The sequence below is a fragment of the Bufo gargarizans genome, chromosome 4 (genome assembly GCF_014858855.1).
Source record: "Bufo gargarizans isolate SCDJY-AF-19 chromosome 4, ASM1485885v1, whole genome shotgun sequence".
Classification (NCBI taxonomy): Eukaryota; Metazoa; Chordata; class Amphibia; order Anura; family Bufonidae; genus Bufo; species Bufo gargarizans.
In genome coordinates, this window is record NC_058083.1 from 386205612 (window position 1) to 386228372 (window position 22761).

Genomic DNA, 22761 nt, shown 5'->3' on the forward strand with positions numbered 1-22761 from the left:
TTAGTACAAGGAGACCACCTGGAAGGAGTAGGCTGTCCATGTTCTAGACATGCAAATGAGTTCACTAAAGATCCTGCAAGAGCTAGAGACAAACATTCTGTTTTTCAACCAGAACAAGGAAGCCCCAGCAAGCTGGAGCATGCAAAAAAACTCAGTTTTGCTCCTCTCCACGGAAATCTTTAGTAAAAGGAGAAAGATTTATACGTTCTGAAGAGAAACCAGAGTATACATCGGGCAAGGGCTTCCTGGGTTCTTGGTGCCATCTCCTCGGACCTCAATTGGATCAAGGAGACCATCTGGGAGGAGTAGGCTGTCCATGGTCTAGACATGCAAATGAGGCCACTAAAAATCCTGCAAGAGCTAGAGAAGAACATTCTGTTTTTCAACCTGAACAAGGAAGCCCCAGCAAGCTGGAGCATGCAAAAATTGCCAAAAAACTCAGTTTTGCTCCTCTCCACGGAAATCTTTAGTAAAAGGCGAAAGATTTATGCGTTTTGAAGAGAAACCAGAGTATACATCGGGCAAGGGCTTCCTGGGTTCTTGATGCCATCTCCTCGGACCTCAATTGGATCAAGGAGACCACCTGGGAGGAGTAGGCTGTCCATGGTTTAGACATGCAAATGAGGCCACTAAAAAGCCTGCAAGAGCTAGACAAGAACATTCTGTTTTTCAACCTGAACAAGGAAGCCCCAGCAAGCTGGAGCATGCAAAAATTGCCAAAAAACTCAGTTTTGCTCCTCTCCACGGAAATCTTTAGTAAAAGGCAAAAGATTTATGCATTTTGAAGAGAAACCAGAGTATACATCGGGCAAGGGCTTCCTGGGTTCTTGGTGCCATCTCCTCGGACCTCAATTGGATCAAGGAGACCACCTGAATGGAGTAGGCTGTCCATGTTCTAGACATGCAAATGAGGCCACTAAAAAGCCTGCAAGAGATAGAGAAGAACATTCTGTTTTTCAACCTGAACAAGGAAGCCCCAGCAAGCTGGAGCATGCAAAAATTGCCAAAAAACTCAGTTTTGCTCCTCTCCACGGAAATCTTTAGTAAAAGGCGAAAGATTTTTACGTTCTGAAGAGAAACCAGAGTATACATCGGGCAAGGGCTTCCTGGGTTCTTGGTGCTATGTTCTAGACATGCAAATGAGGCCTCTAAAAAGCCTGCAAGAGCTAGAGAAGAACATTCTGTTTTTCAACCTGAACAAGGAAGCCCCAGCAAGCTGGAGCATGCAAAAATTGCCAAAAAACTCAGTTTTGCTCCTCTCCACGGAAATCTTTAGTAAAAGGCGAAAGATTTATGCGTTTTGAAGAGAAACCAGAGTATACATCGGGCAAGGGCTTCCTGGGTTCTTGGTGCCATCTCCTCGGACCTCAATTGGATCAAGGAGACCACCTGAATGGAGTAGGCTGTCCATGTTCTAGACATGCAAATGAGGCCACTAAAAAGCCTGCAAGAGATAGAGAAGAACATTCTGTTTTTCAACCTGAACAAGGAAGCCCCAGCAAGCTGGAGCATGCAAAAATTGCCCAAAAACTCAGTTTTGCTCCTCTCCACGGAAATCTTTAGTAAAAGGCGAAAGATTTATACGTTCTGAAGAGAAACCAGAGTATACATCGGGCAAGGGCTTCCTGGGTTCTTGGTGCTATGTTCTAGACATGCAAATGAGGCCACTAAAAATCCTGCAAGAGCCAGAGACAAACATTCTATTTTTCAACCTTAACAAGGAAGCCCCAGCAAGCTGGAGCATGCAAAAATTGCCAAAAAACTCAGTTTTGCTCCTCTCCACGGAAATCTTTAGTAAAAGGCGAAAGATTTATACGTTCTGAAGAGAAACCAGAGTATACATCGGGCAAGGGCTTCCTGGGTTCTTGGTATCATCTCCTCGGACCTCAATTGGCACAAGGAAACCACCTGGGAGGAGTAGGCTGTCCATGTTCTAGACATGCAAATGAGGCCACTAAAAAGCCTGCAAGAGCTAGAGAAGAATATTCTGTTTTTCAACCTGAACAAGGAAGCCCCAGCAAGCTGGAGCATGCAAAAATTGCCAAAAAACTCAGTTTTGCTCCTCTCCACGGAAATCTTTAGTAAAAGGCGAAAGATTTATACGTTCTGAAGAGAATCCAGAGTATACATCAGGCAAGGGCTTCCTGGGTTCTTGGTGCTATGTTCTAGACATGCAAATGAGGCCACTAAAAATCCTGCAAGAGAGCCAGTGACAAACTTTCTGTTTTTCAACCTTAACAAGGAAGCCCCAGCAAGCTGGAGCATGCAAAAATTGCCCAAAAACTCAGTTTTGCTCCTCTCCACGGAAATCTTTAGTAAAAGGCGAAAGATTTATACGTTCTGAAGAGAAACCAGAGTATAAATCGGGCAAGGGCTTCCTGGGTTCTTGGTGCCATCTCCTCGGACCTCAATTGGATCAAGGAGACCACCTGGGAGGAGTAGGCTGTCCATGGTCTAGACATGCAAATGAGGCCACTAAAAAGCCTGCAAGAGCTAGACAAGAACATTCTGTTTTTCAACCTGAACAAGGAAGCCCCAGCAAGCTGGAGCATGCAAAAATTGCCAAAAAACTCAGTTTTGCTCCTCTCCACGGAAATCTTTAGTAAAAGGCGAAAGATTTTTACGTTCTGAAGAGAAACCAGAGTATACATCGGGCAACGGCTTCCTGGGTTCTTGGTGCCATCTCCTCGGACCTCATTTAGCACAAGGAGACCACCTGGAAGGAGTAGGCTGTCCATGTTCTAGAAATGCAAATGAGGTCACTAAAAATCCTGCAAGAGCTAGAGACAAACATTCTGTTTTTCAACCTGAACAAGGAAGCCCCAGCAAGCTGGAGCATGCAAAAATTGCCAAAAAACTCAGTTTTGCTCCTCTCCACGGAAATCTTTAGTAAAAAGCGAAAGATTTATACGTTCTGAAGAGAAACCAGAGTATACATCGGGCAAGGGCTTCCTGGGTTCTTGGTGCTATGTTCTAGACATGCAAATGAGGCCTCTAAAAATCCTGCAAGAGCCAGAGACAAACATTCTGTTTTTCAACCTTAACAAGGAAGCCCCAGCAAGCTGGAGCATGCAAAAATTGCCAAAAAACTCAGTTTTGCTCCTCTCCACGGAAATCTTTAGTAAAAGACGAAAGATTTTTACGTTCTGAAGAGAAACCAGAGTATACATCGGGCAACGGCTTCCTGGGTTCTTGGTGCCATCTCCTCGGACCTCATTTAGCACAAGGAGACCACCTGGAAGGAGTAGGCTGTCCATGTTCTAGACATGCAAATGAGGTCACTAAAAATCCTGCAAGAGCTAGAGACAAACATTCTGTTTTTCAACCTTAACAAGGAAGCCCCAGCAAGCTGGAGCATGCAAAAATTGCCAAAAAACTCAGTTTTGCTCCTCTCCACGGAAATCTTTAGTAAAAGGCGAAAGATTTATACGTTCTGAAGAGAAACCAGAGTATACATTGGGCAAGGGCTTCCTGGGTTCTTGGTGCCATCTCCTCGGACCTCAATTGGATCAAGGAGACCACCTGGGAGGAGTAGGCTGTCCATGGTCTAGACATGCAAATGAGGCCACTAAAAATCCTGCAAGAGCTAGAGAAGAACATTCTGTTTTTCAACCTGAACAAGGAAGCCCCAGCAAGCTGGAGCATGCAAAAATTGCCAAAAAACTCAGTTTTGCTCCTCTCCACGGAAATCTTTAGTAAAAGGCGAAAGATTTATACGTTCTGAAGAGAAACCAGAGTATACATCGGGCAAGGGCTTCCTGGGTTCTTGGTGCCATCTCCTCGGACCTCAATTGGATCAAGGAGACCACCTGGGAGGAGTAGGCTGTCCATGGTCTAGACATGCAAATGAGGCCACTAAAAATCCTGCAAGAGCTAGAGAAGAACATTCTGTTTTTCAACCTGAACAAGGAAGCCCCAGCAAGCTGGAGCATGCAAAAATTGCCTAAAAACTCAGTTTTGCTCCTGTCCACGGAAATATTTAGTAAAAGGCGAAAGATTTATACGTTCTGAAGAGAAACCAGAGTATACATCGGGCAAGGGCTTCCTGGGTTCTTGGTGCCATCTCCTCGGACCTCAATTGGATCAAGGAGACCACCTGGGAGGAGTAGGCTGTCCATGGTCTAGACATGCAAATGAGGCCACTAAAAAGCCTGCAAGAGCTAGACAAGAACATTCTGTTTTTCAACCTGAACAAGGAAGCCCCAGCAAGCTGGAGCATGCAAAAATTGCCAAAAAACTCAGTTTTGCTTCTCTCCACGGAAATCTTTAGTAAAAGGCGAAAGATTTATACGTTCTGAAGAGAAACCAGAGTATACATCGGGCAAGGGCTTCCTGGGTTCTTGGTGCCATCTCCTCGGACCTCAATTAGATCAAGGAGACCACCTGGGAGGAGAAGGCTGCCCATGGTCTAGACATGCAAATGAGGCCTCTAAAAAGCCTGCAAGAGCTAGAGAAGAACATTCTGTTTTTCAACCTGAACAAGGAAGCCCCAGCAAGCTGGAGCATGCAAAAATTGCCAAAAAACTCAGTTTTGCTCCTCTCCACGGAAATCTTTAGTAAAAGGCGAAAGATTTATACGTTCTGAAGAGAAACCAGAGTATACATCGGGCAAGGGCTTCCTGGGTTCTTGGTGCCATCTCCTCGGACCTCATTTAGCACAAGGAGACCACCTGGAAGGAGTAGGCTGTCCATGTTCTAGAAATGCAAATGAGGTCACTAAAAATCCTGCAAGAGCTAGAGACAAACATTCTGTTTTTCAACCTGAACAAGGAAGCCCCAGCAAGCTGGAGCATGCAAAAATTGCCAAAAAACTCAGTTTTGCTCCTCTCCACGGAAATCTTTAGTAAAAGGCGAAAGATTTATACGTTCTGAAGAGAAACCAGAGTATACATCGGGCAAGGGCTACCTGGGTTCTTGGTGCCATCTCCTCGGACCTCAATTAGCACAAGGAGACCTCCTGGAAGGAGTAGGCTGTCCATGTTCTAGACATGCAAATGAGGTCACTAAAAATCCTGCAAGAGCTAGAGACAAACATTCTGTTTTTCAACCTGAACAAGGAAGCCCCAGCAAGCTGGAGCATGCAAAAATTGCCCAAAAACTCAGTTTTGCTCCTCTCCACGGAAATCTTTAGTAAAAGGCGAAAGATTTATACGTTCTGAAGAGAAACCAGAGTATACATCGGGCAAGGGCTTCCTGGGTTCTTGGTGCCATCTCCTCGGACCTCAATTGGATCAAGGAGACCACCTGGGAGGAGTAGGCTGTCCATGGTCTAGACATGCAAATGAGGCCACTAAAAATCCTGCAAGAGCCAGTGACAAACTTTCTGTTTTTCAACCTTAACAAGGAAGCCCCAGCAAGCTGGAGCATGCAAAAATTGCCAAAAAACTCAGTTTTGCTCCTCTCCACGGAAATCTTTAGTAAAAGGCGAAAGATTTATACATTCTGAAGATAAACCAGAGTATAAATCGGGCAAGGGCTTCCTGGGTTCTTGGTGCCATCTCCTCGGACCTCAATTGGATCAAGAAGACCACCTGGGAGGAGTAGGCTGTCCATGGTCTAGACATGCAAATGAGGCCACTAAAAAGCCTGCAAGAGCTAGAGAAGAACATTCTGTTTTTCAACCTGAACAAGGAAGCCCCAGCAAGCTGGAGCATGCAAAAATTGCCAAAAAACTCAGTTTTGCTCCTCTCCACGGAAATCTTTAGTAAAAGGCGAAAGATTTATACGTTCTGAAGAGAAACTAGAGTATACATCGGGCAACGGCTTCCTGGGTTCTTGGTGCCATCTCCTCGGACCTCATTTAGCACAAGGAGACCACCTGGAAGGAGTAGGCTGTCCATGTTCTAGAAATGCAAATGAGGTCACTAAAAATCCTGCAAGAGCTAGAGACAAACATTTTGTTTTTCAACCTGAACAAGGAAGCCCCAGCAAGCTGGAGCATGCAAAAATTGCCAAAAAACTCAGTTTTGCTCCTCTCCACGGAAATCTTTAGTAAAAGGCGAAAGATTTATACGTTCTGAAGAGAAACCAGAGTATACATCGGGCAAGGGCTTCCTGGGTTCTTGGTGCTATGTTCTAGACATGCAAATGATGCCTCTAAAAATCCTGCAAGAGCCAGAGACAAACATTCTGTTTTTCAACCTTAACAAGGAAGCCCCAGCAAGTTGGAGCATGCAAAAATTGCCAAAAAACTCAGTTTTGCTCCTCTCCACGGAAATCTTTAGTAAAAGGCGAAAGATTTATACGTTCTGAAGAGAAACCAGAGTATACATCGGGCAAGGGCTTCCTGGGTTCTTGGTACCATCTCCTCGGACCTCAATTGGCACAAGGAAACCACCTGGGAGGAGTAGGCTGTCCATGGTCTAGACATGCAAATGAGGCCACTAAAAAGCCTGCACGAGCTAGAGAAGAACATTCTGTTTTTCAACCTGAACAAGGAAGCCCCAGCAAGCTGGAGCATGCAAAAATTGCCAAAAAAATCAGTTTTGCTCCTCTACACGGAAATCTTTAGTAAAAGGCGAAAGATTTATACGTTCTGAAGAGAAACCAGAGTATACATCGGGCAAGGGCTTCCTGGGTTCTTGGTGCCATCTCCTCGGACCTCAATTGGATCAAGGAAACCACCTGAATGGAGTAGGCTGTCCATGTTCTAGACATGCAAATGAGGCCACTAAAAAGCCTGCAAGAGATAGAGAAGAACATTCTGTTTTTCAACCTGAACAAGGAAGCCCCAGCAAGCTGGAGCATGCAAAAATTGCCAAAAAACTCAGTTTTGCTCCTCTCCACGGAAATCTTTAGTAAAAGGCGAAAGATTTTTACGTTCTGAAGAGAAACCAGAGTATACATCGGGCAAGGGCTTCCTGGGTTCTTGGTGCTATGTTCTAGACATGCAAATGAGGCCACTAAAAATCCTGCAAGAGCCAGAGACAAACATTCTGTTTTTCAACCTTAACAAGGAAGCCGCAGCAAGCTGGAGCATGCAAAAATTGCCAAAAAACTCAGTTTTGCTCCTCTCCACGGAAATCTTTAGTAAAAGGCGAAAGATTTATACGTTCTGAAGAGAAACCAGAGTATACATCGGGCAAGGGCTTCCTGGGTTCTTGGTACCATCTCCTCGGACCTCAATTGGATCAAGGAAACCACCTGGGAGGAGTAGGCTGTCCATGGTCTAGACATGCAAATGAGGCCACTAAAAAGCCTGCACGAGCTAGAGAAGAACATTCTGTTTTTCAACCTGAACAAGGAAGCCCCAGCAAGCTGGAGCATGCAAAAATTGCCAAAAAACTCAGTTTTGCTCCTCTCCACGGAAATCTTTAGTAAAAGGCGAAAGATTTATGCGTTTTGAAGAGAAACCAGAGTATACATCGGGCAAGGGCTTCCTGGGTTCTTGGTGCCATCTCCTCGGACCTCAATTGGATCAAGGAGACCACCTGGGAGGAGTAGGCTGTCCATGGTCTAGACATGCAAATGAGGCCACTAAAAAGCCTGCAAGAGCTAGAGAAGAACATTCTGTTTTTCAACCTGAACAAGGAAGCCCCAGCAAGCTGGAGCATGCAAAAATTGCCAAAAAACTCAGTTTTGCTCCTCTCCACGGAAATCTTTAGTAAAAGGCGAAAGATTTATACGTTCTGAAGAGAAACCAGAGTATACATCGGGCAAGGGCTTCCTGGGTTCTTGGTGCCATCTCCTCGGACCTCAATTGGATCAAGGAGACCACCTGGGAGGAGTAGGCTGTCCATGGTCTAGACATGCAAATGAGGCCACTAAAAATCCTGCAAGAGCTAGAGAAGAACATTCTGTTTTTCAACCTGAACAAGGAAGCCCCAGCAAGCTGGAGCATGCAAAAATTGCCAAAAAACTCAGTTTTGCTCCTCTCCACGGAAATCTTTAGTAAAAGGCGAAAGATTTATACGTTCTGAAGAGAAACCAGAGTATACATCGGGCAAGGCTTCCTGGGTTCTTGGTGCCATCTCCTCGGACCTCAATTGGATCAAGGAGACCACCTGGGAGGAGTAGGCTGTCCATGGTCTAGACATGCAAATGAGGCCACTAAAAATCCTGCAAGAGCTAGAGAAGAACATTCTGTTTTTCAACCTGAACAAGGAAGCCCCAGCAAGCTGGAGCATGCAAAAATTGCCAAAAAACTCAGTTTTGCTCCTCTCCACGGAAATCTTTAGTAAAAGGCGAAAGATTTATACGTTCTGAAGAGAAACCAGAGTATACATCGGGCAAGGGCTTCCTGGGTTCTTGGTGCCATCTCCTCGGACCTCAATTGGATCAAGGAGACCACCTGGGAGGAGTAGGCTGTCCATGGTCTAGACATGCAAATGAGGCCACTAAAAAGCCTGCAAGAGCTAGACAAGAACATTCTGTTTTTCAACCTGAACAAGGAAGCCCCAGCAAGCTGGAGCATGCAAAAATTGCCAAAAAACTCAGTTTTGCTCCTCTCCACGGAAATCTTTAGTAAAAGGCGAAAGATTTATACGTTCTGAAGAGAAACCAGAGTATACATCGGGCAAGGGCTTCCTGGGTTCTTGGTGCCATCTCCTCGGACCTCAATTTGCACAAGGAGACCACCTGGAAGGAGTAGGCTGTCCATGTTCTAGACATGCAAATGAGGCCACTAAAAATCCTGCAAGAGCTAGAGACAAACATTCTGTTTTTCAACCTGAACAAGGAAGCCCCAGCAAGCTGGAGCATGCAAAAATTGCCAAAAAACTCAGTTTTGCTCCTCTCCACGGAAATCTTTAGTAAAAGGCGAAAGATTTATACGTTCTGAAGAGAAACCAGAGTATACATCGGGCAAGGGCTTCCTGGGTTCTTGGTGCTATGTTCTAGACATGCAAATGAGGCCACTTAAAAATCCTGCAAGAGCCAGAGACAAACATTCTGTTTTTCAACCTTAACAAGGAAGCCCCAGCAAGCTGGAGCATGCAAAAATTGCCAAAAAACTCAGTTTTGCTCCTCTCCACGGAAATCTTTAGTAAAAGGCGAAAGATTTATACGTTCTGAAGAGAAACCAGAGTATACATCGGGCAAGGGCTTCCTGGGTTCTTGGTGCCATCTCCTCGGACCTCAATTGGATCAAGGAGACCACCTGGGAGGAGTAGGCTGTCCATGGTCTAGACATGCAAATGAGGCCACTAAAAATCCTGCAAGAGCTAGAGAAGAACATTCTGTTTTTCAACCTGAACAAGGAAGCCCCAGCAAGCTGGAGCATGCAAAAATTGCCAAAAAACTCAGTTTTGCTCCTCTCCACGGAAATCTTTAGTAAAAGGCGAAAGATTTATACGTTCTGAAGAGAAACCAGAGTATACATCGGGCAAGGGCTTCCTGGGTTCTTGGTGCCATCTCCTCGGACCTCAATTGGATCAAGGAGACCACCTGGGAGGAGTAGGCTGTCCATGGTCTAGACATGCAAATGAGGCCACTAAAAAGCCTGCAAGAGCTAGAGAAGAACATTCTGTTTTTCAACCTGAACAAGGAAGCCCCAGCAAGCTGGAGCATGCAAAAATTGCCAAAAACTCAGTTTTGCTCCTCTCCACGGAAATCTTTAGTAAAAGGCGAAAGATTTATACGTTCTGAAGAGAAACCAGAGTATACATCGGGCAAGGGCTTCCTGGGTTCTTGGTGCCATCTCCTCGGACCTCAATTGGATCAAGGAGACCACCTGGGAGGAGTAGGCTGTCCATGGTCTAGACATGCAAATGAGGCCACTAAAAAGCCTGCAAGAGCTAGAGCAAGAACATTCTGTTTTTCAACCTGAACAAGGAAGCCCCAGCAAGCTGGAGCATGCAAAAATTGCCAAAAAACTCAGTTTTGCTCCTCTCCACGGAAATCTTTAGTAAAAGGCGAAAGATTTATACGTTCTGAAGAGAAACCAGAGTATACATCGGGCAAGGGCTTCCTGGGTTCTTGGTGCCATCTCCTCGGACCTCAATTGGATCAAGGAGACCACCTGGGAGGAGTAGGCTGTCCATGGTCTAGACATGCAAATGAGGCCACTAAAAAGCCTGCAAGAGCTAGAGAAGAACATTCTGTTTTTCAACCTGAACAAGGAAGCCCCAGCAAGCTGGAGCATGCAAAAATTGCCAAAAAACTCAGTTTTGCTCCTCTCCACGGAAATCTTTAGTAAAAGGCGAAAGATTTATACGTTCTGAAGAGAAACCAGAGTATACATCGGGCAAGGGCTTCCTGGGTTCTTGGTGCCATCTCCTCGGACCTCAATTGGATCAAGGAGACCACCTGGAAGGAGTAGGCTGTCCATGTTCTAGACATGCAAATGAGGCCACTAAAAATCCTGCAAGAGCTAGAGAAGAACATTCTGTTTTTCAACCTGAACAAGGAAGCCCCAGCAAGCTGGAGCATGCAAAAATTGCCAAAAAACTCAGTTTTGCTCCTCTCCACGGAAATCTTTAGTAAAAGGCGAAAGATTTATACGTTCTGAAGAGAAACCAGAGTATACATCGGGCAAGGGCTTCCTGGGTTCTTGGTGCCATCTCCTCGGACCTCAATTGGATCAAGGAGACCACCTGGAGGAGTAGGCTGTCCATGTTCTAGACATGCAAATGAGGCCACTAAAAAGCCTGCAAGAGCTAGAGACAGAACATTCTGTTTTTCAACCTGAACAAGGAAGCCCCAGCAAGCTGGAGCATGCAAAAATTGCCAAAAAACTCAGTTTTGCTCCTCTCCACGGAAATCTTTAGTAAAAGGCGAAAGATTTATACGTTCTGAAGAGAAACCAGAGTATACATCGGGCAAGGGCTTCCTGGGTTCTTGGTGCCATCTCCTCGGACCTCAATTGGATCAAGGAGACCACCTGGGAGGAGTAGGCTGTCCATGGTCTAGACATGCAAATGAGGCCACTAAAAATCCTGCAAGAGCTAGAGAAGAACATTCTGTTTTTCAACCTGAACAAGGAAGCCCCAGCAAGCTGGAGCATGCAAAAATTGCCAAAAAACTCAGTTTTGCTCCTCTCCACGGAAATCTTTAGTAAAAGGCGAAAGATTTATACGTTCTGAAGAGAAACCAGAGTATACATCGGGCAAGGGCTTCCTGGGTTCTTGGTGCCATCTCCTCGGACCTCAATTGGATCAAGGAGACCACCTGGGAGGAGTAGGCTGTCCATGGTCTAGACATGCAAATGAGGCCACTAAAAAGCCTGCAAGAGCTAGAGAAGAACATTCTGTTTTTCAACCTGAACAAGGAAGCCCCAGCAAGCTGGAGCATGCAAAAATTGCCAAAAAACTCAGTTTTGCTCCTCTCCACGGAAATCTTTAGTAAAAGGCGAAAGATTTATACGTTCTGAAGAGAAACCAGAGTATACATCGGGCAAGGGCTTCCTGGGTTCTTGGTGCCATCTCCTCGGACCTCATTTAGCACAAGGAGACCACCTGGAAGGAGTAGGCTGTCCATGTTCTAGACATGCAAATGAGGCCACTAAAAATCCTGCAAGAGCTAGAGACAAACATTCTGTTTTTCAACCTGAACAAGGAAGCCCCAGCAAGCTGGAGCATGCAAAAATTGCCAAAAAACTCAGTTTTGCTCCTCTCCACGGAAATCTTTAGTAAAAGGCGAAAGATTTATACGTTCTGAAGAGAAACCAGAGTATACATCGGGCAAGGGCTTCCTGGGTTCTTGGTGCTATGTTCTAGACATGCAAATGAGGCCTCTAAAAATCCTGCAAGAGCCAGAGACAAACATTCTGTTTTTCAACCTTAACAAGGAAGCCCCAGCAAGCTGGAGCATGCAAAAATTGCCAAAAAACTCAGTTTTGCTCCTCTCCACGGAAATCTTTAGTAAAAGGCGAAAGATTTATACGTTCTGAAGAGAAACCAGAGTATACATCGGGCAAGGGCTTCCTGGGTTCTTGGTGCCATCTCCTCGGACCTCAATTGGATCAAGGAGACCACCTGGGAGGAGTAGGCTGTCCATGGTCTAGACATGCAAATGAGGCCACTAAAAAGCCTGCAAGAGCTAGAGAAGAACATTCTGTTTTTCAACCTGAACAAGGAAGCCCCAGCAAGCTGGAGCATGCAAAAATTGCCAAAAAACTCAGTTTTGCTCCTCTCCACGGAAATCTTTAGTAAAAGGCGAAAGATTTATACGTTCTGAAGAGAAACCAGAGTATACATCGGGCAAGGGCTTCCTGGGTTCTTGGTGCCATCTCCTCGGACCTCAATTGGATCAAGGAGAACCACCTGGAGGAGTAGGCTGTCCATGTTCTAGACATGCAAATGAGGCCACTAAAAAGCCTGCAAGAGCTAGAGAAGAACATTCTGTTTTTCAACCTGAACAAGGAAGCCCCAGCAAGCTGGAGCATGCAAAAATTGCCAAAAAACTCAGTTTTGCTCCTCTCCACGGAAATCTTTAGTAAAAGGCGAAAGATTTTTACGTTCTGAAGAGAAACCAGAGTATACATCGGGCAAGGGCTTCCTGGGTTCTTGGTGCTATGTTCTAGACATGCAAATGAGGCCACTAAAAATCCTGCAAGAGCCAGAGACAAACATTCTGTTTTTCAACCTTAACAAGGAAGCCGCAGCAAGCTGGAGCATGCAAAAATTGCCAAAAAACTCAGTTTTGCTCCTCTCCACGGAAATCTTTAGTAAAAGGCGAAAGATTTATACGTTCTGAAGAGAAACCAGAGTATACATCGGGCAAGGGCTTCCTGGGTTCTTGGTACCATCTCCTCGGACCTCAATTGGATCAAGGAAACCACCTGGGAGGAGTAGGCTGTCCATGGTCTAGACATGCAAATGAGGCCACTAAAAAGCCTGCACGAGCTAGAGAAGAACATTCTGTTTTTCAACCTGAACAAGGAAGCCCCAGCAAGCTGGAGCATGCAAAAATTGCCAAAAACTCAGTTTTGCTCCTCTCCACGGAAATCTTTAGTAAAAGGCGAAAGATTTATACGTTCTGAAGAGAAACCAGAGTATACATCGGGCAAGGGCTTCCTGGGTTCTTGGTGCCATCTCCTCGGACCTCAATTGGATCAAGGAGACCACCTGGGAGGAGTAGGCTGTCCATGGTCTAGACATGCAAATGAGGCCACTAAAAAGCCTGCAAGAGCTAGAGAAGAACATTCTGTTTTTCAACCTGAACAAGGAAGCCCCAGCAAGCTGGAGCATGCAAAAATTGCCAAAAAACTCAGTTTTGCTCCTCTCCACGGAAATCTTTAGTAAAAGGCGAAAGATTTATACGTTCTGAAGAGAAACCAGAGTATACATCGGGCAAGGGCTTCCTGGGTTCTTGGTGCCATCTCCTCGGACCTCAATTGGATCAAGGAGACCACCTGGGAGGAGTAGGCTGTCCATGGTCTAGACATGCAAATGAGGCCACTAAAAATCCTGCAAGAGCTAGAGAAGAACATTCTGTTTTTCAACCTGAACAAGGAAGCCCCAGCAAGCTGGAGCATGCAAAAATTGCCAAAAAACTCAGTTTTGCTTCCTCTCCACGGAAATCTTTAGTAAAAGGCGAAAGATTTATACGTTCTGAAGAGAAACCAGAGTATACATCGGGCAAGGGCTTCCTGGGTTCTTGGTGCCATCTCCTCGGACCTCAATTGGATCAAGGAGACCACCTGGGAGGAGTAGGCTGTCCATGGTCTAGACATGCAAATGAGGCCACTAAAAATCCTGCAAGAGCTAGAGAAGAACATTCTGTTTTTCAACCTGAACAAGGAAGCCCCAGCAAGCTGGAGCATGCAAAAATTGCCAAAAAACTCAGTTTTGCTCCTCTCCACGGAAATCTTTAGTAAAAGGCGAAAGATTTATACGTTCTGAAGAGAAACCAGAGTATACATCGGGCAAGGGCTTCCTGGGTTCTTGGTGCCATCTCCTCGGACCTCAATTGGATCAAGGAGACCACCTGGGAGGAGTAGGCTGTCCATGGTCTAGACATGCAAATGAGGCCACTAAAAATCCTGCAAGAGCTAGAGAAGAACATTCTGTTTTTCAACCTGAACAAGGAAGCCCCAGCAAGCTGGAGCATGCAAAAATTGCCAAAAAACTCAGTTTTGCTCCTCTCCACGGAAATCTTTAGTAAAAGGCGAAAGATTTATACGTTCTGAAGAGAAACCAGAGTATACATCGGGCAAGGGCTTCCTGGGTTCTTGGTGCCATCTCCTCGGACCTCAATTGGATCAAGGAGACCACCTGGGAGGAGTAGGCTGTCCATGGTCTAGACATGCAAATGAGGCCACTAAAAATCCTGCAAGAGCTAGAGAAGAACATTCTGTTTTTCAACCTGAACAAGGAAGCCCCAGCAAGCTGGAGCATGCAAAAATTGCCAAAAAACTCAGTTTTGCTCCTCTCCACGGAAATCTTTAGTAAAAGGCGAAAGATTTATACGTTCTGAAGAGAAACCAGAGTATACATCGGGCAAGGGCTTCCTGGGTTCTTGGTGCCATCTCCTCGGACCTCAATTGGATCAAGGAGACCACCTGGGAGGAGTAGGCTGTCCATGGTCTAGACATGCAAATGAGGCCACTAAAAAGCCTGCAAGAGCTAGACAAGAACATTCTGTTTTTCAACCTGAACAAGGAAGCCCCAGCAAGCTGGAGCATGCAAAAATTGCCAAAAAACTCAGTTTTGCTCCTCTCCACGGAAATCTTTAGTAAAAGGCGAAAGATTTATACGTTCTGAAGAGAAACCAGAGTATACATCGGGCAAGGGCTTCCTGGGTTCTTGGTGCCATCTCCTCGGACCTCAATTGGATCAAGGAGACCACCTGGGAGGAGTAGGCTGTCCATGGTCTAGACATGCAAATGAGGCCACTAAAAATCCTGCAAGAGCTAGAGAAGAACATTCTGTTTTTCAACCTGAACAAGGAAGCCCCAGCAAGCTGGAGCATGCAAAAATTGCCAAAAAACTCAGTTTTGCTCCTCTCCACGGAAATCTTTAGTAAAAGGCGAAAGATTTATACGTTCTGAAGAGAAACCAGAGTATACATCGGGCAAGGGCTTCCTGGGTTCTTGGTGCCATCTCCTCGGACCTCAATTGGATCAAGGAGACCACCTGGAGGAGTAGGCTGTCCATGGTCTAGACATGCAAATGAGGCCACTAAAAATCCTGCAAGAGCTAGAGACAGAACATTCTGTTTTTCAACCTGAACAAGGAAGCCCCAGCAAGCTGGAGCATGCAAAAATTGCCAAAAAACTCAGTTTTGCTCCTCTCCACGGAAATCTTTAGTAAAAGGCGAAAGATTTATACGTTCTGAAGAGAAACCAGAGTATACATCGGGCAAGGGCTTCCTGGGTTCTTGGTGCCATCTCCTCGGACCTCAATTGGATCAAGGAGACCACCTGGGAGGAGTAGGCTGTCCATGGTCTAGACATGCAAATGAGGCCACTAAAAAGCCTGCAAGAGCTAGAGAAGAACATTCTGTTTTTCAACCTGAACAAGGAAGCCCCAGCAAGCTGGAGCATGCAAAAATTGCCCAAAAAACTCAGTTTTGCTCCTCTCCACGGAAATCTTTAGTAAAAGGCGAAAGATTTATACGTTCTGAAGAGAAACCAGAGTATACATCGGGCAAGGGCTTCCTGGGTTCTTGGTGCCATCTCCTCGGACCTCAATTGGATCAAGGAGACCACATGGAAGGAGTAGGCTGTCCATGTTCTAGACATGCAAATGAGGTCACTAAAAATCCTGCAAGAGCTAGAGACAAACATTCTGTTTTTCAACCTGAACAAGGAAACCCCAGCAAGCTGGAGCATGCAAAAATTGCCAAAAAACTCAGTTTTGCTCCTCTCCACGGAAATCTTTAGTAAAAGGCGAAAGATTTATACGTTCTGAAGAGAAACCAGAGTATACATCGGGCAAGGGCTTCCTGGGTTCTTGGTGCCATCTCCTCGGACCTCAATTGGATCAAGGAGACCACCTGGGAGGAGTAGGCTGTCCATGGTCTAGACATGCAAATGAGGCCACTAAAAATCCTGCAAGAGCTAGAGAAGAACATTCTGTTTTTCAACCTGAACAAGGAAGCCCCAGCAAGCTGGAGCATGCAAAATTGCCAAAAAACTCAGTTTTGCTCCTCTCCACGGAAATCTTTAGTAAAAGGCGAAAGATTTATACGTTCTGAAGAGAAACCAGAGTATACATCGGGCAAGGGCTTCCTGGGTTCTTGGTGCCATCTCCTCGGACCTCAATTGGATCAAGGAGACCACCTGGGAGGAGTAGGCTGTCCATGGTCTAGACATGCAAATGAGGCCACTAAAAAGCCTGCAAGAGCTAGACAAGAACATTCTGTTTTTCAACCTGAACAAGGAAGCCCCAGCAAGCTGGAGCATGCAAAAATTGCCAAAAAACTCAGTTTTGCTTCCTCTCCACGGAAATCTTTAGTAAAAGGCGAAAGATTTATGCGTTCTGAAGAGAAACCAGAGTATACATCGGGCAAGGGCTTCCTGGGTTCTTGGTGCCATCTCCTCGGACCTCAATTGGATCAAGGAGACCACCTGGAGGAGTAGGCTGTCCATGTTCTAGACATGCAAATGAGGCCACTAAAAAGCCTGCAAGAGCTAGAGAAGAACATTCTGTTTTTCAACCTGAACAAGGAAGCCCCAGCAAGCTGGAGCATGCAAAAATTGCCAAAAAACTCAGTTTTGCTCCTCTCCACGGAAATCTTTAGTAAAAGGCGAAAGATTTATACGTTCTGAAGAGAAACCAGAGTATACATCGGGCAAGGGCTTCCTGGGTTCTTGGTGCCATCTCCTCGGACCTCAATTGGATCAAGGAGACCACCTGGGAGGAGTAGGCTGTCCATGGTCTAGACATGCAAATGAGGCCACTAAAAAGCCTGCAAGAGCTAGAGAAGAACATTCTGTTTTTCAACCTGAACAAGGAAGCCCCAGCAAGCTGGAGCATGCAAAAATTGCCAAAAAACTCAGTTTTGCTCCTCTCCACGGAAATCTTTAGTAAAAGGCGAAAGATTTATACGTTCTGAAGAGAAACCAGAGTATACATCGGGCAAGGGCTTCCTGGGTTCTTGGTGCCATCTCCTCGGACCTCAATTGGATCAAGGAGACCACCTGGGAGGAGTAGGCTGTCCATGGTCTAGACATGCAAATGAGGCCACTAAAAAGCCTGCAAGAGCTAGAGAAGAACATTCTGTTTTTCAACCTGAACAAGGAAGCCCCAGCAAGCTGGAGCATGCAAAAATTGCCCAAAAACTCAGTTTTGCTCCTCTCCACGGAAATCTTTAGTAAAAGGCGAAAGATTTATACGTTCTGAAGAGAAACCAGAGTATACATCGGGCAAGGGCTTCCTGGGTTCTTGGTGCCATCTCCTCGGACCTCAATTGGATCAAGGAGACCACCTGGGAGGAGTAGGCTGTCCATGGTCTAGACATGCAAATGAGGCCACTAAAAAGCCTGCAAGAGCTAGACAAGAACATTCTGTTTTTCAACCTGAACAAGGAAGCCCCAGCAAGCTGGAGCATGCAAAAATTGCCAAAAAACTCAGTTTTGCTCCTCTCCACGGAAATCTTTAGTAAAAGGCGAAAGATTTATACGTTCTGAAGAGAAACCAGAGTATACATCGGGCAAGGGCTTCCTGGGTTCTTGGTGCCATCTCCTCGGACCTCAATTGGATCAAGGAGACCACCTGGAGGAGTAGGCTGTCCATGGTCTAGACATGCAAATGAGGCCACTAAAAAGCCTGCAAGAGCTAGAGAAGAACATTCTGTTTTTCAACCTGAACAAGGAAGCCCCAGCAAGCTGGAGCATGCAAAAATTGCCAAAAAACTCAGTTTTGCTCCTCTCCACGGAAATCTTTAGTAAAAGGCGAAAGATTTATACGTTCTGAAGAGAAACCAGAGTATACATCGGGCAAGGGCTTCCTGGGTTCTTGGTGCCATCTCCTCGGACCTCAATTGGATCAAGGAGACCACCTGGGAGGAGTAGGCTGTCCATGGTCTAGACATGCAAATGAGGCCACTAAAAAGCCTGCAAGAGCTAGAGAAGAACATTCTGTTTTTCAACCTGAACAAGGAAGCCCCAGCAAGCTGGAGCATGCAAAAATTGCCAAAAAACTCAGTTTTGCTCCTCTCCACGGAAATCTTTAGTAAAAGGCGAAAGATTTATACGTTCTGAAGAGAAACCAGAGTATACATCGGGCAAGGGCTTCCTGGGTTCTTGGTGCCATCTCCTCGGACCTCAATTGGATCAAGGAGACCACCTGGAAGGAGTAGGCTGTCCATGTTCTAGACATGCAAATGAGGCCACTAAAAATCCTGCAAGAGCTAGAGAAGAACATTCTGTTTTTCAACCTGAACAAGGAAGCCCCAGCAAGCTGGAGCATGCAAAAATTGCCCAAAAACTCAGTTTTGCTCCTCTCCACGGAAATCTTTAGTAAAAGGCGAAAGATTTATACGTTCTGAAGAGAAACCAGAGTATACATCGGGCAAGGGCTTCCTGGGTTCTTGGTGCCATCTCCTCGGACCTCAATTGGATCAAGGAGACCACCTGGGAGGAGTAGGCTGTCCATGGTCTAGACATGCAAATGAGGCCACTAAAAAGCCTGCAAGAGCTAGAGAAGAACATTCTGTTTTTCAACCTGAACAAGGAAGCCCCAGCAAGCTGGAGCATGCAAAAATTGCCAAAAAACTCAGTTTTGCTCCTCTCCACGGAAATCTTTAGTAAAAGGCGAAAGATTTATACGTTCTGAAGAGAAACCAGAGTATACATCGGGCAAGGGCTTCCTGGGTTCTTGGTGCCATCTCCTCGGACCTCAATTGGATCAAGGAGACCACCTGGAAGGAGTAGGCTGTCCATGGTCTAGACATGCAAATGAGGCCACTAAAAATCCTGCAAGAGCTAGAGAAGAACATTCTGTTTTTCAACCTGAACAAGGAAGCCCCAGCAAGCTGGAGCATGCAAAAATTGCCAAAAAACTCAGTTTTGCTCCTCTCCACGGAAATCTTTAGTAAAAGGCGAAAGATTTATACGTTCTGAAGAGAAACCAGAGTATACATCGGGCAAGGGCTTCCTGGGTTCTTGGTGCCATCTCCTCGGACCTCAATTGGATCAAGGAGACCACCTGGAAGGAGTAGGCTGTCCATGTTCTAGACATGCAAATGAGGCCACTAAAAATCCTGCAAGAGCTAGAGAAGAACATTCTGTTTTTCAACCTGAACAAGGAAGCCCCAGCAAGCTGGAGCATGCAAAAATTGCCCAAAAACTCAGTTTTGCTCCTCTCCACGGAAATCTTTAGTAAAAGGCGAAAGATTTATACGTTCTGAAGAGAAACCAGAGTATACATCGGGCAAGGGCTTCCTGGGTTCTTGGTGCCATCTCCTCGGACCTCAATTGGATCAAGGAGACCACCTGGGAGGAGTAGGCTGTCCATGGTCTAGACATGCAAATGAGGCCACTAAAAAGCCTGCAAGAGCTAGAGAAGAACATTCTGTTTTTCAACCTGAACAAGGAAGCCCCAGCAAGCTGGAGCATGCAAAAATTGCCAAAAAACTCAGTTTTGCTCCTCTCCACGGAAATCTTTAGTAAAAGGCGAAAGATTTATACGTTCTGAAGAGAAACCAGAGTATACATCGGGCAAGGGCTTCCTGGGTTCTTGGTGCCATCTCCTCGGACCTCAATTGGATCAAGGAGACCACCTGGAGGAGTAGGCTGTCCATGTTCTAGACATGCAAATGAGGCCACTAAAAATCCTGCAAGAGCTAGAGAAGAACATTCTGTTTTTCAACCTGAACAAGGAAGCCCCAGCAAGCTGGAGCATGCAAAAATTGCCAAAAACTCAGTTTTGCTCCTCTCCACGGAAATCTTTAGTAAAAGGCGAAAGATTTATACGTTCTGAAGAGAAACCAGAGTATACATCGGGCAAGGGCTTCCTGGGTTCTTGGTGCCATCTCCTCGGACCTCAATTGGATCAAGGAGACCACCTGGGAGGAGTAGGCTGTCCATGGTCTAGACATGCAAATGAGGCCACTAAAAAGCCTGCAAGAGCTAGAGAAGAACATTCTGTTTTTCAACCTGAACAAGGAAGCCCCAGCAAGCTGGAGCATGCAAAAATTGCCAAAAAACTCAGTTTTGCTCCTCTCCACGGAAATCTTTAGTAAAAGGCGAAAGATTTATACGTTCTGAAGAGAAACCAGAGTATACATCGGGCAAGGGCTTCCTGGGTTCTTGGTGCCATCTCCTCGGACCTCAATTGGATCAAGGAGACCACCTGGGAGGAGTAGGCTGTCCATGTTCTAGACATGCAAATGAGGCCACTAAAAAGCCTGCAAGAGCTAGAGAAGAACATTCTGTTTTTCAACCTGAACAAGGAAGCCCCAGCAAGCTGGAGCATGCAAAAATTGCCAAAAAACTCAGTTTTGCTCCTCTCCACGGAAATCTTTAGTAAAAGGCGAAAGATTTATACGTTCTGAAGAGAAACCAGAGTATACATCGGGCAAGGGCTTCCTGGGTTCTTGGTGCCATCTCCTCGGACCTCAATTGGATCAAGGAGACCACCTGGGAGGAGTAGGCTGTCCATGGTCTAGACATGCAAATGAGGCCACTAAAAATCCTGCAAGAGCTAGAGAAGAACATTCTGTTTTTCAACCTGAACAAGGAAGCCCCAGCAAGCTGGAGCATGCAAAAATTGCCAAAAAACTCAGTTTTGCTCCTCTCCACGGAAATCTTTAGTAAAAGGCGAAAGATTTATACGTTCTGAAGAGAAACCAGAGTATACATCGGGCAAGGGCTTCCTGGGTTCTTGGTGCCATCTCCTCGGACCTCAATTGGATCAAGGAGACCACCTGGGAGGAGTAGGCTGTCCATGGTCTAGACATGCAAATGAGGCCACTAAAAAGCCTGCAAGAGCTAGAGAAGAACATTCTGTTTTTCAACCTGAACAAGGAAGCCCCAGCAAGCTGGAGCATGCAAAAATTGCCAAAAAACTCAGTTTTGCTCCTCTCCACGGAAATCTTTAGTAAAAGGCGAAAGATTTATACGTTCTGAAGAGAAACCAGAGTATACATCGGGCAAGGGCTTCCTGGGTTCTTGGTGCCATCTCCTCGGACCTCAATTGGATCAAGGAGACCACCTGGGAGGAGTAGGCTGTCCATGTTCTAGACATGCAAATGAGGCCACTAAAAATCCTGCAAGAGCTAGAGAAGAACATTCTGTTTTTCAACCTGAACAAGGAAGCCCCAGCAAGCTGGAGCATGCAAAAATTGCCAAAAAACTCAGTTTTGCTCCTCTCCACGGAAATCTTTAGTAAAAGGCGAAAGATTTATACGTTCTGAAGAGAAACCAGAGTATACATCGGGCAAGGGCTTCCTGGGTTCTTGGTGCCATCTCCTCGGACCTCAATTAGATCAAGGAGACCACCTGGAGGAGTAGGCTGTCCATGGTCTAGACATGCAAATGAGGCCACTAAAAATCCTGCAAGAGCTAGAGAAGAACATTCTGTTTTTCAACCTGAACAAGGAAGCCCCAGCAAGCTGGAGCATGCAAAAATTGCCAAAAAACTCAGTTTTGCTCCTCTCCACGGAAATCTTTAGTAAAAGGCGAAAGATTTATACGTTCTGAAGAGAAACCAGAGTATACATCGGGCAAGGGCTTCCTGGGTTCTTGGTGCCATCTCCTCGGACCTCAATTGGATCAAGGAGACCACCTGGGAGGAGTAGGCTGTCCATGGTCTAGACATGCAAATGAGGCCACTAAAAAGCCTGCAAGAGCTAGAGAAGAACATTCTGTTTTTCAACCTGAACAAGGAAGCCCCAGCAAGCTGGAGCATGCAAAAATTGCCAAAAAACTCAGTTTTGCTCCTCTCCACGGAAATCTTTAGTAAAAGGCGAAAGATTTATACGTTCTGAAGAGAAACCAGAGTATACATCGGGCAAGGGCTTCCTGGGTTCTTGGTGCCATCTCCTCGGACCTCAATTGGATCAAGGAGACCACCTGGAGGAGTAGGCTGTCCATGTTCTAGACATGCAAATGAGGCCACTAAAAATCCTGCAAGAGCTAGAGAAGAACATTCTGTTTTTCAACCTGAACAAGGAAGCCCCAGCAAGCTGGAGCATGCAAAAATTGCCAAAAAACTCAGTTTTGCTCCTCTCCACGGAAATCTTTAGTAAAAGGCGAAAGATTTATACGTTCTGAAGAGAAACCAGAGTATACATCGGGCAAGGGCTTCCTGGGTTCTTGGTGCCATCTCCTCGGACCTCAATTGGATCAAGGAGACCACCTGGGAGGAGTAGGCTGTCCATGGTCTAGACATGCAAATGAGGCCACTAAAAAGCCTGCAAGAGCTAGAGAAGAACATTCTGTTTTTCAACCTGAACAAGGAAGCCCCAGCAAGCTGGAGCATGCAAAAATTGCCAAAAAACTCAGTTTTGCTCCTCTCCACGGAAATCTTTAGTAAAAGGCGAAAGATTTATACGTTCTGAAGAGAAACCAGAGTATACATCGGGCAAGGGCTTCCTGGGTTCTTGGTGCCATCTCCTCGGACCTCAATTGGATCAAGGAGACCACCTGGGAGGAGTAGGCTGTCCATGGTCTAGACATGCAAATGAGGCCACTAAAAATCCTGCAAGAGCTAGAGAAGAACATTCTGTTTTTCAACCTGAACAAGGAAGCCCCAGCAAGCTGGAGCATGCAAAAATTGCCAAAAAACTCAGTTTTGCTCCTCTCCACGGAAATCTTTAGTAAAAGGCGAAAGATTTATACGTTCTGAAGAGAAACCAGAGTATACATCGGGCAAGGGCTTCCTGGGTTCTTGGTGCCATCTCCTCGGACCTCAATTGGATCAAGGAGACCACCTG

The 22761-nt window shown here is 45.9% G+C and overlaps 80 non-coding genes and 1 pseudogene across 80 annotated transcripts; all 81 read right to left on the reverse strand.

Annotated features, from left to right (window-relative positions):
• Positions 1–120: 120 nt before the first annotated feature.
• LOC122936944 lies at positions 121–227 on the reverse strand (annotated as a pseudogene).
• A 171-nt stretch (positions 228–398) lies between these two features.
• LOC122936476 lies at positions 399–514 on the reverse strand. The gene has a single exon (XR_006388999.1). It is a non-coding gene; the product is annotated as a U5 spliceosomal RNA (small nuclear RNA).
• Positions 515–685: 171 nt separating this feature from the next.
• Positions 686–801, reverse strand: LOC122936594. Its single transcript, XR_006389115.1, has one exon. It is a non-coding gene; the product is annotated as a U5 spliceosomal RNA (small nuclear RNA).
• A 171-nt stretch (positions 802–972) lies between these two features.
• Positions 973–1088, reverse strand: LOC122936509. The gene has a single exon (XR_006389032.1). It is a non-coding gene; the product is annotated as a U5 spliceosomal RNA (small nuclear RNA).
• A 116-nt stretch (positions 1089–1204) lies between these two features.
• Positions 1205–1320, reverse strand: LOC122936477. Its single transcript, XR_006389000.1, has one exon. It is a non-coding gene; the product is annotated as a U5 spliceosomal RNA (small nuclear RNA).
• A 171-nt stretch (positions 1321–1491) lies between these two features.
• Positions 1492–1607, reverse strand: LOC122936495. Its single transcript, XR_006389019.1, has one exon. It is a non-coding gene; the product is annotated as a U5 spliceosomal RNA (small nuclear RNA).
• A 116-nt stretch (positions 1608–1723) lies between these two features.
• On the reverse strand, positions 1724–1839 carry LOC122936622. The gene has a single exon (XR_006389142.1). It is a non-coding gene; the product is annotated as a U5 spliceosomal RNA (small nuclear RNA).
• A 171-nt stretch (positions 1840–2010) lies between these two features.
• Positions 2011–2126, reverse strand: LOC122936588. Its single transcript, XR_006389109.1, has one exon. It is a non-coding gene; the product is annotated as a U5 spliceosomal RNA (small nuclear RNA).
• A 118-nt stretch (positions 2127–2244) lies between these two features.
• Positions 2245–2360, reverse strand: LOC122936497. The gene has a single exon (XR_006389021.1). It is a non-coding gene; the product is annotated as a U5 spliceosomal RNA (small nuclear RNA).
• A 171-nt stretch (positions 2361–2531) lies between these two features.
• On the reverse strand, positions 2532–2647 carry LOC122936510. Its single transcript, XR_006389033.1, has one exon. It is a non-coding gene; the product is annotated as a U5 spliceosomal RNA (small nuclear RNA).
• Positions 2648–2818: 171 nt separating this feature from the next.
• LOC122936631 lies at positions 2819–2934 on the reverse strand. Its single transcript, XR_006389150.1, has one exon. It is a non-coding gene; the product is annotated as a U5 spliceosomal RNA (small nuclear RNA).
• A 116-nt stretch (positions 2935–3050) lies between these two features.
• On the reverse strand, positions 3051–3166 carry LOC122936654. The gene has a single exon (XR_006389172.1). It is a non-coding gene; the product is annotated as a U5 spliceosomal RNA (small nuclear RNA).
• Positions 3167–3337: 171 nt separating this feature from the next.
• On the reverse strand, positions 3338–3453 carry LOC122936634. The gene has a single exon (XR_006389153.1). It is a non-coding gene; the product is annotated as a U5 spliceosomal RNA (small nuclear RNA).
• A 171-nt stretch (positions 3454–3624) lies between these two features.
• Positions 3625–3740, reverse strand: LOC122936645. The gene has a single exon (XR_006389164.1). It is a non-coding gene; the product is annotated as a U5 spliceosomal RNA (small nuclear RNA).
• A 171-nt stretch (positions 3741–3911) lies between these two features.
• Positions 3912–4027, reverse strand: LOC122936710. Its single transcript, XR_006389226.1, has one exon. It is a non-coding gene; the product is annotated as a U5 spliceosomal RNA (small nuclear RNA).
• A 171-nt stretch (positions 4028–4198) lies between these two features.
• Positions 4199–4314, reverse strand: LOC122936425. Its single transcript, XR_006388952.1, has one exon. It is a non-coding gene; the product is annotated as a U5 spliceosomal RNA (small nuclear RNA).
• Positions 4315–4485: 171 nt separating this feature from the next.
• On the reverse strand, positions 4486–4601 carry LOC122936657. The gene has a single exon (XR_006389175.1). It is a non-coding gene; the product is annotated as a U5 spliceosomal RNA (small nuclear RNA).
• A 171-nt stretch (positions 4602–4772) lies between these two features.
• LOC122936668 lies at positions 4773–4888 on the reverse strand. Its single transcript, XR_006389186.1, has one exon. It is a non-coding gene; the product is annotated as a U5 spliceosomal RNA (small nuclear RNA).
• Positions 4889–5059: 171 nt separating this feature from the next.
• Positions 5060–5175, reverse strand: LOC122936499. Its single transcript, XR_006389022.1, has one exon. It is a non-coding gene; the product is annotated as a U5 spliceosomal RNA (small nuclear RNA).
• A 171-nt stretch (positions 5176–5346) lies between these two features.
• Positions 5347–5462, reverse strand: LOC122936752. The gene has a single exon (XR_006389266.1). It is a non-coding gene; the product is annotated as a U5 spliceosomal RNA (small nuclear RNA).
• A 171-nt stretch (positions 5463–5633) lies between these two features.
• LOC122936595 lies at positions 5634–5749 on the reverse strand. Its single transcript, XR_006389116.1, has one exon. It is a non-coding gene; the product is annotated as a U5 spliceosomal RNA (small nuclear RNA).
• A 171-nt stretch (positions 5750–5920) lies between these two features.
• On the reverse strand, positions 5921–6036 carry LOC122936680. The gene has a single exon (XR_006389197.1). It is a non-coding gene; the product is annotated as a U5 spliceosomal RNA (small nuclear RNA).
• A 116-nt stretch (positions 6037–6152) lies between these two features.
• Positions 6153–6268, reverse strand: LOC122937500. Its single transcript, XR_006389881.1, has one exon. It is a non-coding gene; the product is annotated as a U5 spliceosomal RNA (small nuclear RNA).
• A 171-nt stretch (positions 6269–6439) lies between these two features.
• Positions 6440–6555, reverse strand: LOC122936670. Its single transcript, XR_006389187.1, has one exon. It is a non-coding gene; the product is annotated as a U5 spliceosomal RNA (small nuclear RNA).
• A 171-nt stretch (positions 6556–6726) lies between these two features.
• LOC122936511 lies at positions 6727–6842 on the reverse strand. Its single transcript, XR_006389034.1, has one exon. It is a non-coding gene; the product is annotated as a U5 spliceosomal RNA (small nuclear RNA).
• A 116-nt stretch (positions 6843–6958) lies between these two features.
• LOC122936624 lies at positions 6959–7074 on the reverse strand. The gene has a single exon (XR_006389144.1). It is a non-coding gene; the product is annotated as a U5 spliceosomal RNA (small nuclear RNA).
• A 171-nt stretch (positions 7075–7245) lies between these two features.
• Positions 7246–7361, reverse strand: LOC122936478. Its single transcript, XR_006389001.1, has one exon. It is a non-coding gene; the product is annotated as a U5 spliceosomal RNA (small nuclear RNA).
• A 171-nt stretch (positions 7362–7532) lies between these two features.
• Positions 7533–7648, reverse strand: LOC122936691. Its single transcript, XR_006389208.1, has one exon. It is a non-coding gene; the product is annotated as a U5 spliceosomal RNA (small nuclear RNA).
• A 171-nt stretch (positions 7649–7819) lies between these two features.
• LOC122936703 lies at positions 7820–7935 on the reverse strand. Its single transcript, XR_006389219.1, has one exon. It is a non-coding gene; the product is annotated as a U5 spliceosomal RNA (small nuclear RNA).
• Positions 7936–8105: 170 nt separating this feature from the next.
• On the reverse strand, positions 8106–8221 carry LOC122936714. The gene has a single exon (XR_006389230.1). It is a non-coding gene; the product is annotated as a U5 spliceosomal RNA (small nuclear RNA).
• A 171-nt stretch (positions 8222–8392) lies between these two features.
• LOC122936726 lies at positions 8393–8508 on the reverse strand. The gene has a single exon (XR_006389241.1). It is a non-coding gene; the product is annotated as a U5 spliceosomal RNA (small nuclear RNA).
• Positions 8509–8679: 171 nt separating this feature from the next.
• LOC122936738 lies at positions 8680–8795 on the reverse strand. Its single transcript, XR_006389252.1, has one exon. It is a non-coding gene; the product is annotated as a U5 spliceosomal RNA (small nuclear RNA).
• A 117-nt stretch (positions 8796–8912) lies between these two features.
• LOC122936749 lies at positions 8913–9028 on the reverse strand. Its single transcript, XR_006389263.1, has one exon. It is a non-coding gene; the product is annotated as a U5 spliceosomal RNA (small nuclear RNA).
• A 171-nt stretch (positions 9029–9199) lies between these two features.
• LOC122936761 lies at positions 9200–9315 on the reverse strand. The gene has a single exon (XR_006389274.1). It is a non-coding gene; the product is annotated as a U5 spliceosomal RNA (small nuclear RNA).
• A 171-nt stretch (positions 9316–9486) lies between these two features.
• On the reverse strand, positions 9487–9601 carry LOC122936538. Its single transcript, XR_006389061.1, has one exon. It is a non-coding gene; the product is annotated as a U5 spliceosomal RNA (small nuclear RNA).
• Positions 9602–9773: 172 nt separating this feature from the next.
• On the reverse strand, positions 9774–9889 carry LOC122936773. The gene has a single exon (XR_006389285.1). It is a non-coding gene; the product is annotated as a U5 spliceosomal RNA (small nuclear RNA).
• A 171-nt stretch (positions 9890–10060) lies between these two features.
• On the reverse strand, positions 10061–10176 carry LOC122936784. Its single transcript, XR_006389296.1, has one exon. It is a non-coding gene; the product is annotated as a U5 spliceosomal RNA (small nuclear RNA).
• A 171-nt stretch (positions 10177–10347) lies between these two features.
• LOC122936796 lies at positions 10348–10463 on the reverse strand. The gene has a single exon (XR_006389307.1). It is a non-coding gene; the product is annotated as a U5 spliceosomal RNA (small nuclear RNA).
• A 171-nt stretch (positions 10464–10634) lies between these two features.
• On the reverse strand, positions 10635–10750 carry LOC122936807. Its single transcript, XR_006389315.1, has one exon. It is a non-coding gene; the product is annotated as a U5 spliceosomal RNA (small nuclear RNA).
• Positions 10751–10921: 171 nt separating this feature from the next.
• Positions 10922–11037, reverse strand: LOC122936818. The gene has a single exon (XR_006389325.1). It is a non-coding gene; the product is annotated as a U5 spliceosomal RNA (small nuclear RNA).
• Positions 11038–11208: 171 nt separating this feature from the next.
• Positions 11209–11324, reverse strand: LOC122936830. Its single transcript, XR_006389334.1, has one exon. It is a non-coding gene; the product is annotated as a U5 spliceosomal RNA (small nuclear RNA).
• A 171-nt stretch (positions 11325–11495) lies between these two features.
• Positions 11496–11611, reverse strand: LOC122936841. Its single transcript, XR_006389345.1, has one exon. It is a non-coding gene; the product is annotated as a U5 spliceosomal RNA (small nuclear RNA).
• Positions 11612–11727: 116 nt separating this feature from the next.
• On the reverse strand, positions 11728–11843 carry LOC122936853. The gene has a single exon (XR_006389352.1). It is a non-coding gene; the product is annotated as a U5 spliceosomal RNA (small nuclear RNA).
• Positions 11844–12014: 171 nt separating this feature from the next.
• LOC122936865 lies at positions 12015–12130 on the reverse strand. The gene has a single exon (XR_006389362.1). It is a non-coding gene; the product is annotated as a U5 spliceosomal RNA (small nuclear RNA).
• A 171-nt stretch (positions 12131–12301) lies between these two features.
• LOC122936512 lies at positions 12302–12417 on the reverse strand. Its single transcript, XR_006389035.1, has one exon. It is a non-coding gene; the product is annotated as a U5 spliceosomal RNA (small nuclear RNA).
• A 116-nt stretch (positions 12418–12533) lies between these two features.
• On the reverse strand, positions 12534–12649 carry LOC122936625. Its single transcript, XR_006389145.1, has one exon. It is a non-coding gene; the product is annotated as a U5 spliceosomal RNA (small nuclear RNA).
• Positions 12650–12820: 171 nt separating this feature from the next.
• Positions 12821–12935, reverse strand: LOC122936539. Its single transcript, XR_006389062.1, has one exon. It is a non-coding gene; the product is annotated as a U5 spliceosomal RNA (small nuclear RNA).
• Positions 12936–13106: 171 nt separating this feature from the next.
• On the reverse strand, positions 13107–13222 carry LOC122936878. The gene has a single exon (XR_006389363.1). It is a non-coding gene; the product is annotated as a U5 spliceosomal RNA (small nuclear RNA).
• A 171-nt stretch (positions 13223–13393) lies between these two features.
• On the reverse strand, positions 13394–13510 carry LOC122936616. The gene has a single exon (XR_006389136.1). It is a non-coding gene; the product is annotated as a U5 spliceosomal RNA (small nuclear RNA).
• Positions 13511–13681: 171 nt separating this feature from the next.
• Positions 13682–13797, reverse strand: LOC122936889. Its single transcript, XR_006389365.1, has one exon. It is a non-coding gene; the product is annotated as a U5 spliceosomal RNA (small nuclear RNA).
• Positions 13798–13968: 171 nt separating this feature from the next.
• Positions 13969–14084, reverse strand: LOC122936901. The gene has a single exon (XR_006389371.1). It is a non-coding gene; the product is annotated as a U5 spliceosomal RNA (small nuclear RNA).
• Positions 14085–14255: 171 nt separating this feature from the next.
• Positions 14256–14371, reverse strand: LOC122936912. The gene has a single exon (XR_006389381.1). It is a non-coding gene; the product is annotated as a U5 spliceosomal RNA (small nuclear RNA).
• A 171-nt stretch (positions 14372–14542) lies between these two features.
• LOC122936924 lies at positions 14543–14658 on the reverse strand. The gene has a single exon (XR_006389387.1). It is a non-coding gene; the product is annotated as a U5 spliceosomal RNA (small nuclear RNA).
• Positions 14659–14829: 171 nt separating this feature from the next.
• LOC122936935 lies at positions 14830–14945 on the reverse strand. The gene has a single exon (XR_006389394.1). It is a non-coding gene; the product is annotated as a U5 spliceosomal RNA (small nuclear RNA).
• A 171-nt stretch (positions 14946–15116) lies between these two features.
• LOC122936947 lies at positions 15117–15232 on the reverse strand. Its single transcript, XR_006389402.1, has one exon. It is a non-coding gene; the product is annotated as a U5 spliceosomal RNA (small nuclear RNA).
• A 171-nt stretch (positions 15233–15403) lies between these two features.
• On the reverse strand, positions 15404–15520 carry LOC122936605. The gene has a single exon (XR_006389126.1). It is a non-coding gene; the product is annotated as a U5 spliceosomal RNA (small nuclear RNA).
• Positions 15521–15691: 171 nt separating this feature from the next.
• LOC122936585 lies at positions 15692–15807 on the reverse strand. Its single transcript, XR_006389106.1, has one exon. It is a non-coding gene; the product is annotated as a U5 spliceosomal RNA (small nuclear RNA).
• A 171-nt stretch (positions 15808–15978) lies between these two features.
• On the reverse strand, positions 15979–16093 carry LOC122936684. The gene has a single exon (XR_006389201.1). It is a non-coding gene; the product is annotated as a U5 spliceosomal RNA (small nuclear RNA).
• A 171-nt stretch (positions 16094–16264) lies between these two features.
• On the reverse strand, positions 16265–16381 carry LOC122936635. The gene has a single exon (XR_006389154.1). It is a non-coding gene; the product is annotated as a U5 spliceosomal RNA (small nuclear RNA).
• Positions 16382–16551: 170 nt separating this feature from the next.
• LOC122936959 lies at positions 16552–16667 on the reverse strand. Its single transcript, XR_006389411.1, has one exon. It is a non-coding gene; the product is annotated as a U5 spliceosomal RNA (small nuclear RNA).
• A 171-nt stretch (positions 16668–16838) lies between these two features.
• LOC122936971 lies at positions 16839–16954 on the reverse strand. Its single transcript, XR_006389418.1, has one exon. It is a non-coding gene; the product is annotated as a U5 spliceosomal RNA (small nuclear RNA).
• Positions 16955–17125: 171 nt separating this feature from the next.
• On the reverse strand, positions 17126–17241 carry LOC122936500. The gene has a single exon (XR_006389023.1). It is a non-coding gene; the product is annotated as a U5 spliceosomal RNA (small nuclear RNA).
• Positions 17242–17412: 171 nt separating this feature from the next.
• On the reverse strand, positions 17413–17528 carry LOC122936982. The gene has a single exon (XR_006389427.1). It is a non-coding gene; the product is annotated as a U5 spliceosomal RNA (small nuclear RNA).
• Positions 17529–17698: 170 nt separating this feature from the next.
• On the reverse strand, positions 17699–17814 carry LOC122936994. Its single transcript, XR_006389433.1, has one exon. It is a non-coding gene; the product is annotated as a U5 spliceosomal RNA (small nuclear RNA).
• A 171-nt stretch (positions 17815–17985) lies between these two features.
• On the reverse strand, positions 17986–18101 carry LOC122937005. Its single transcript, XR_006389437.1, has one exon. It is a non-coding gene; the product is annotated as a U5 spliceosomal RNA (small nuclear RNA).
• A 171-nt stretch (positions 18102–18272) lies between these two features.
• LOC122936501 lies at positions 18273–18388 on the reverse strand. The gene has a single exon (XR_006389024.1). It is a non-coding gene; the product is annotated as a U5 spliceosomal RNA (small nuclear RNA).
• A 171-nt stretch (positions 18389–18559) lies between these two features.
• Positions 18560–18675, reverse strand: LOC122937017. Its single transcript, XR_006389443.1, has one exon. It is a non-coding gene; the product is annotated as a U5 spliceosomal RNA (small nuclear RNA).
• A 171-nt stretch (positions 18676–18846) lies between these two features.
• Positions 18847–18962, reverse strand: LOC122937028. Its single transcript, XR_006389451.1, has one exon. It is a non-coding gene; the product is annotated as a U5 spliceosomal RNA (small nuclear RNA).
• Positions 18963–19133: 171 nt separating this feature from the next.
• Positions 19134–19249, reverse strand: LOC122936502. Its single transcript, XR_006389025.1, has one exon. It is a non-coding gene; the product is annotated as a U5 spliceosomal RNA (small nuclear RNA).
• A 171-nt stretch (positions 19250–19420) lies between these two features.
• Positions 19421–19536, reverse strand: LOC122937040. Its single transcript, XR_006389462.1, has one exon. It is a non-coding gene; the product is annotated as a U5 spliceosomal RNA (small nuclear RNA).
• Positions 19537–19706: 170 nt separating this feature from the next.
• On the reverse strand, positions 19707–19821 carry LOC122936540. The gene has a single exon (XR_006389063.1). It is a non-coding gene; the product is annotated as a U5 spliceosomal RNA (small nuclear RNA).
• Positions 19822–19992: 171 nt separating this feature from the next.
• On the reverse strand, positions 19993–20108 carry LOC122937051. Its single transcript, XR_006389473.1, has one exon. It is a non-coding gene; the product is annotated as a U5 spliceosomal RNA (small nuclear RNA).
• Positions 20109–20279: 171 nt separating this feature from the next.
• Positions 20280–20395, reverse strand: LOC122937063. The gene has a single exon (XR_006389484.1). It is a non-coding gene; the product is annotated as a U5 spliceosomal RNA (small nuclear RNA).
• Positions 20396–20566: 171 nt separating this feature from the next.
• Positions 20567–20682, reverse strand: LOC122937065. Its single transcript, XR_006389486.1, has one exon. It is a non-coding gene; the product is annotated as a U5 spliceosomal RNA (small nuclear RNA).
• A 171-nt stretch (positions 20683–20853) lies between these two features.
• On the reverse strand, positions 20854–20969 carry LOC122937066. The gene has a single exon (XR_006389487.1). It is a non-coding gene; the product is annotated as a U5 spliceosomal RNA (small nuclear RNA).
• Positions 20970–21140: 171 nt separating this feature from the next.
• Positions 21141–21256, reverse strand: LOC122937067. The gene has a single exon (XR_006389488.1). It is a non-coding gene; the product is annotated as a U5 spliceosomal RNA (small nuclear RNA).
• A 170-nt stretch (positions 21257–21426) lies between these two features.
• Positions 21427–21542, reverse strand: LOC122937068. Its single transcript, XR_006389489.1, has one exon. It is a non-coding gene; the product is annotated as a U5 spliceosomal RNA (small nuclear RNA).
• Positions 21543–21713: 171 nt separating this feature from the next.
• On the reverse strand, positions 21714–21829 carry LOC122937069. Its single transcript, XR_006389490.1, has one exon. It is a non-coding gene; the product is annotated as a U5 spliceosomal RNA (small nuclear RNA).
• A 170-nt stretch (positions 21830–21999) lies between these two features.
• Positions 22000–22115, reverse strand: LOC122937070. The gene has a single exon (XR_006389491.1). It is a non-coding gene; the product is annotated as a U5 spliceosomal RNA (small nuclear RNA).
• A 171-nt stretch (positions 22116–22286) lies between these two features.
• LOC122937071 lies at positions 22287–22402 on the reverse strand. Its single transcript, XR_006389492.1, has one exon. It is a non-coding gene; the product is annotated as a U5 spliceosomal RNA (small nuclear RNA).
• Positions 22403–22573: 171 nt separating this feature from the next.
• Positions 22574–22689, reverse strand: LOC122937072. The gene has a single exon (XR_006389493.1). It is a non-coding gene; the product is annotated as a U5 spliceosomal RNA (small nuclear RNA).
• Between the last annotated feature and the right edge of the window lie 72 nt (positions 22690–22761).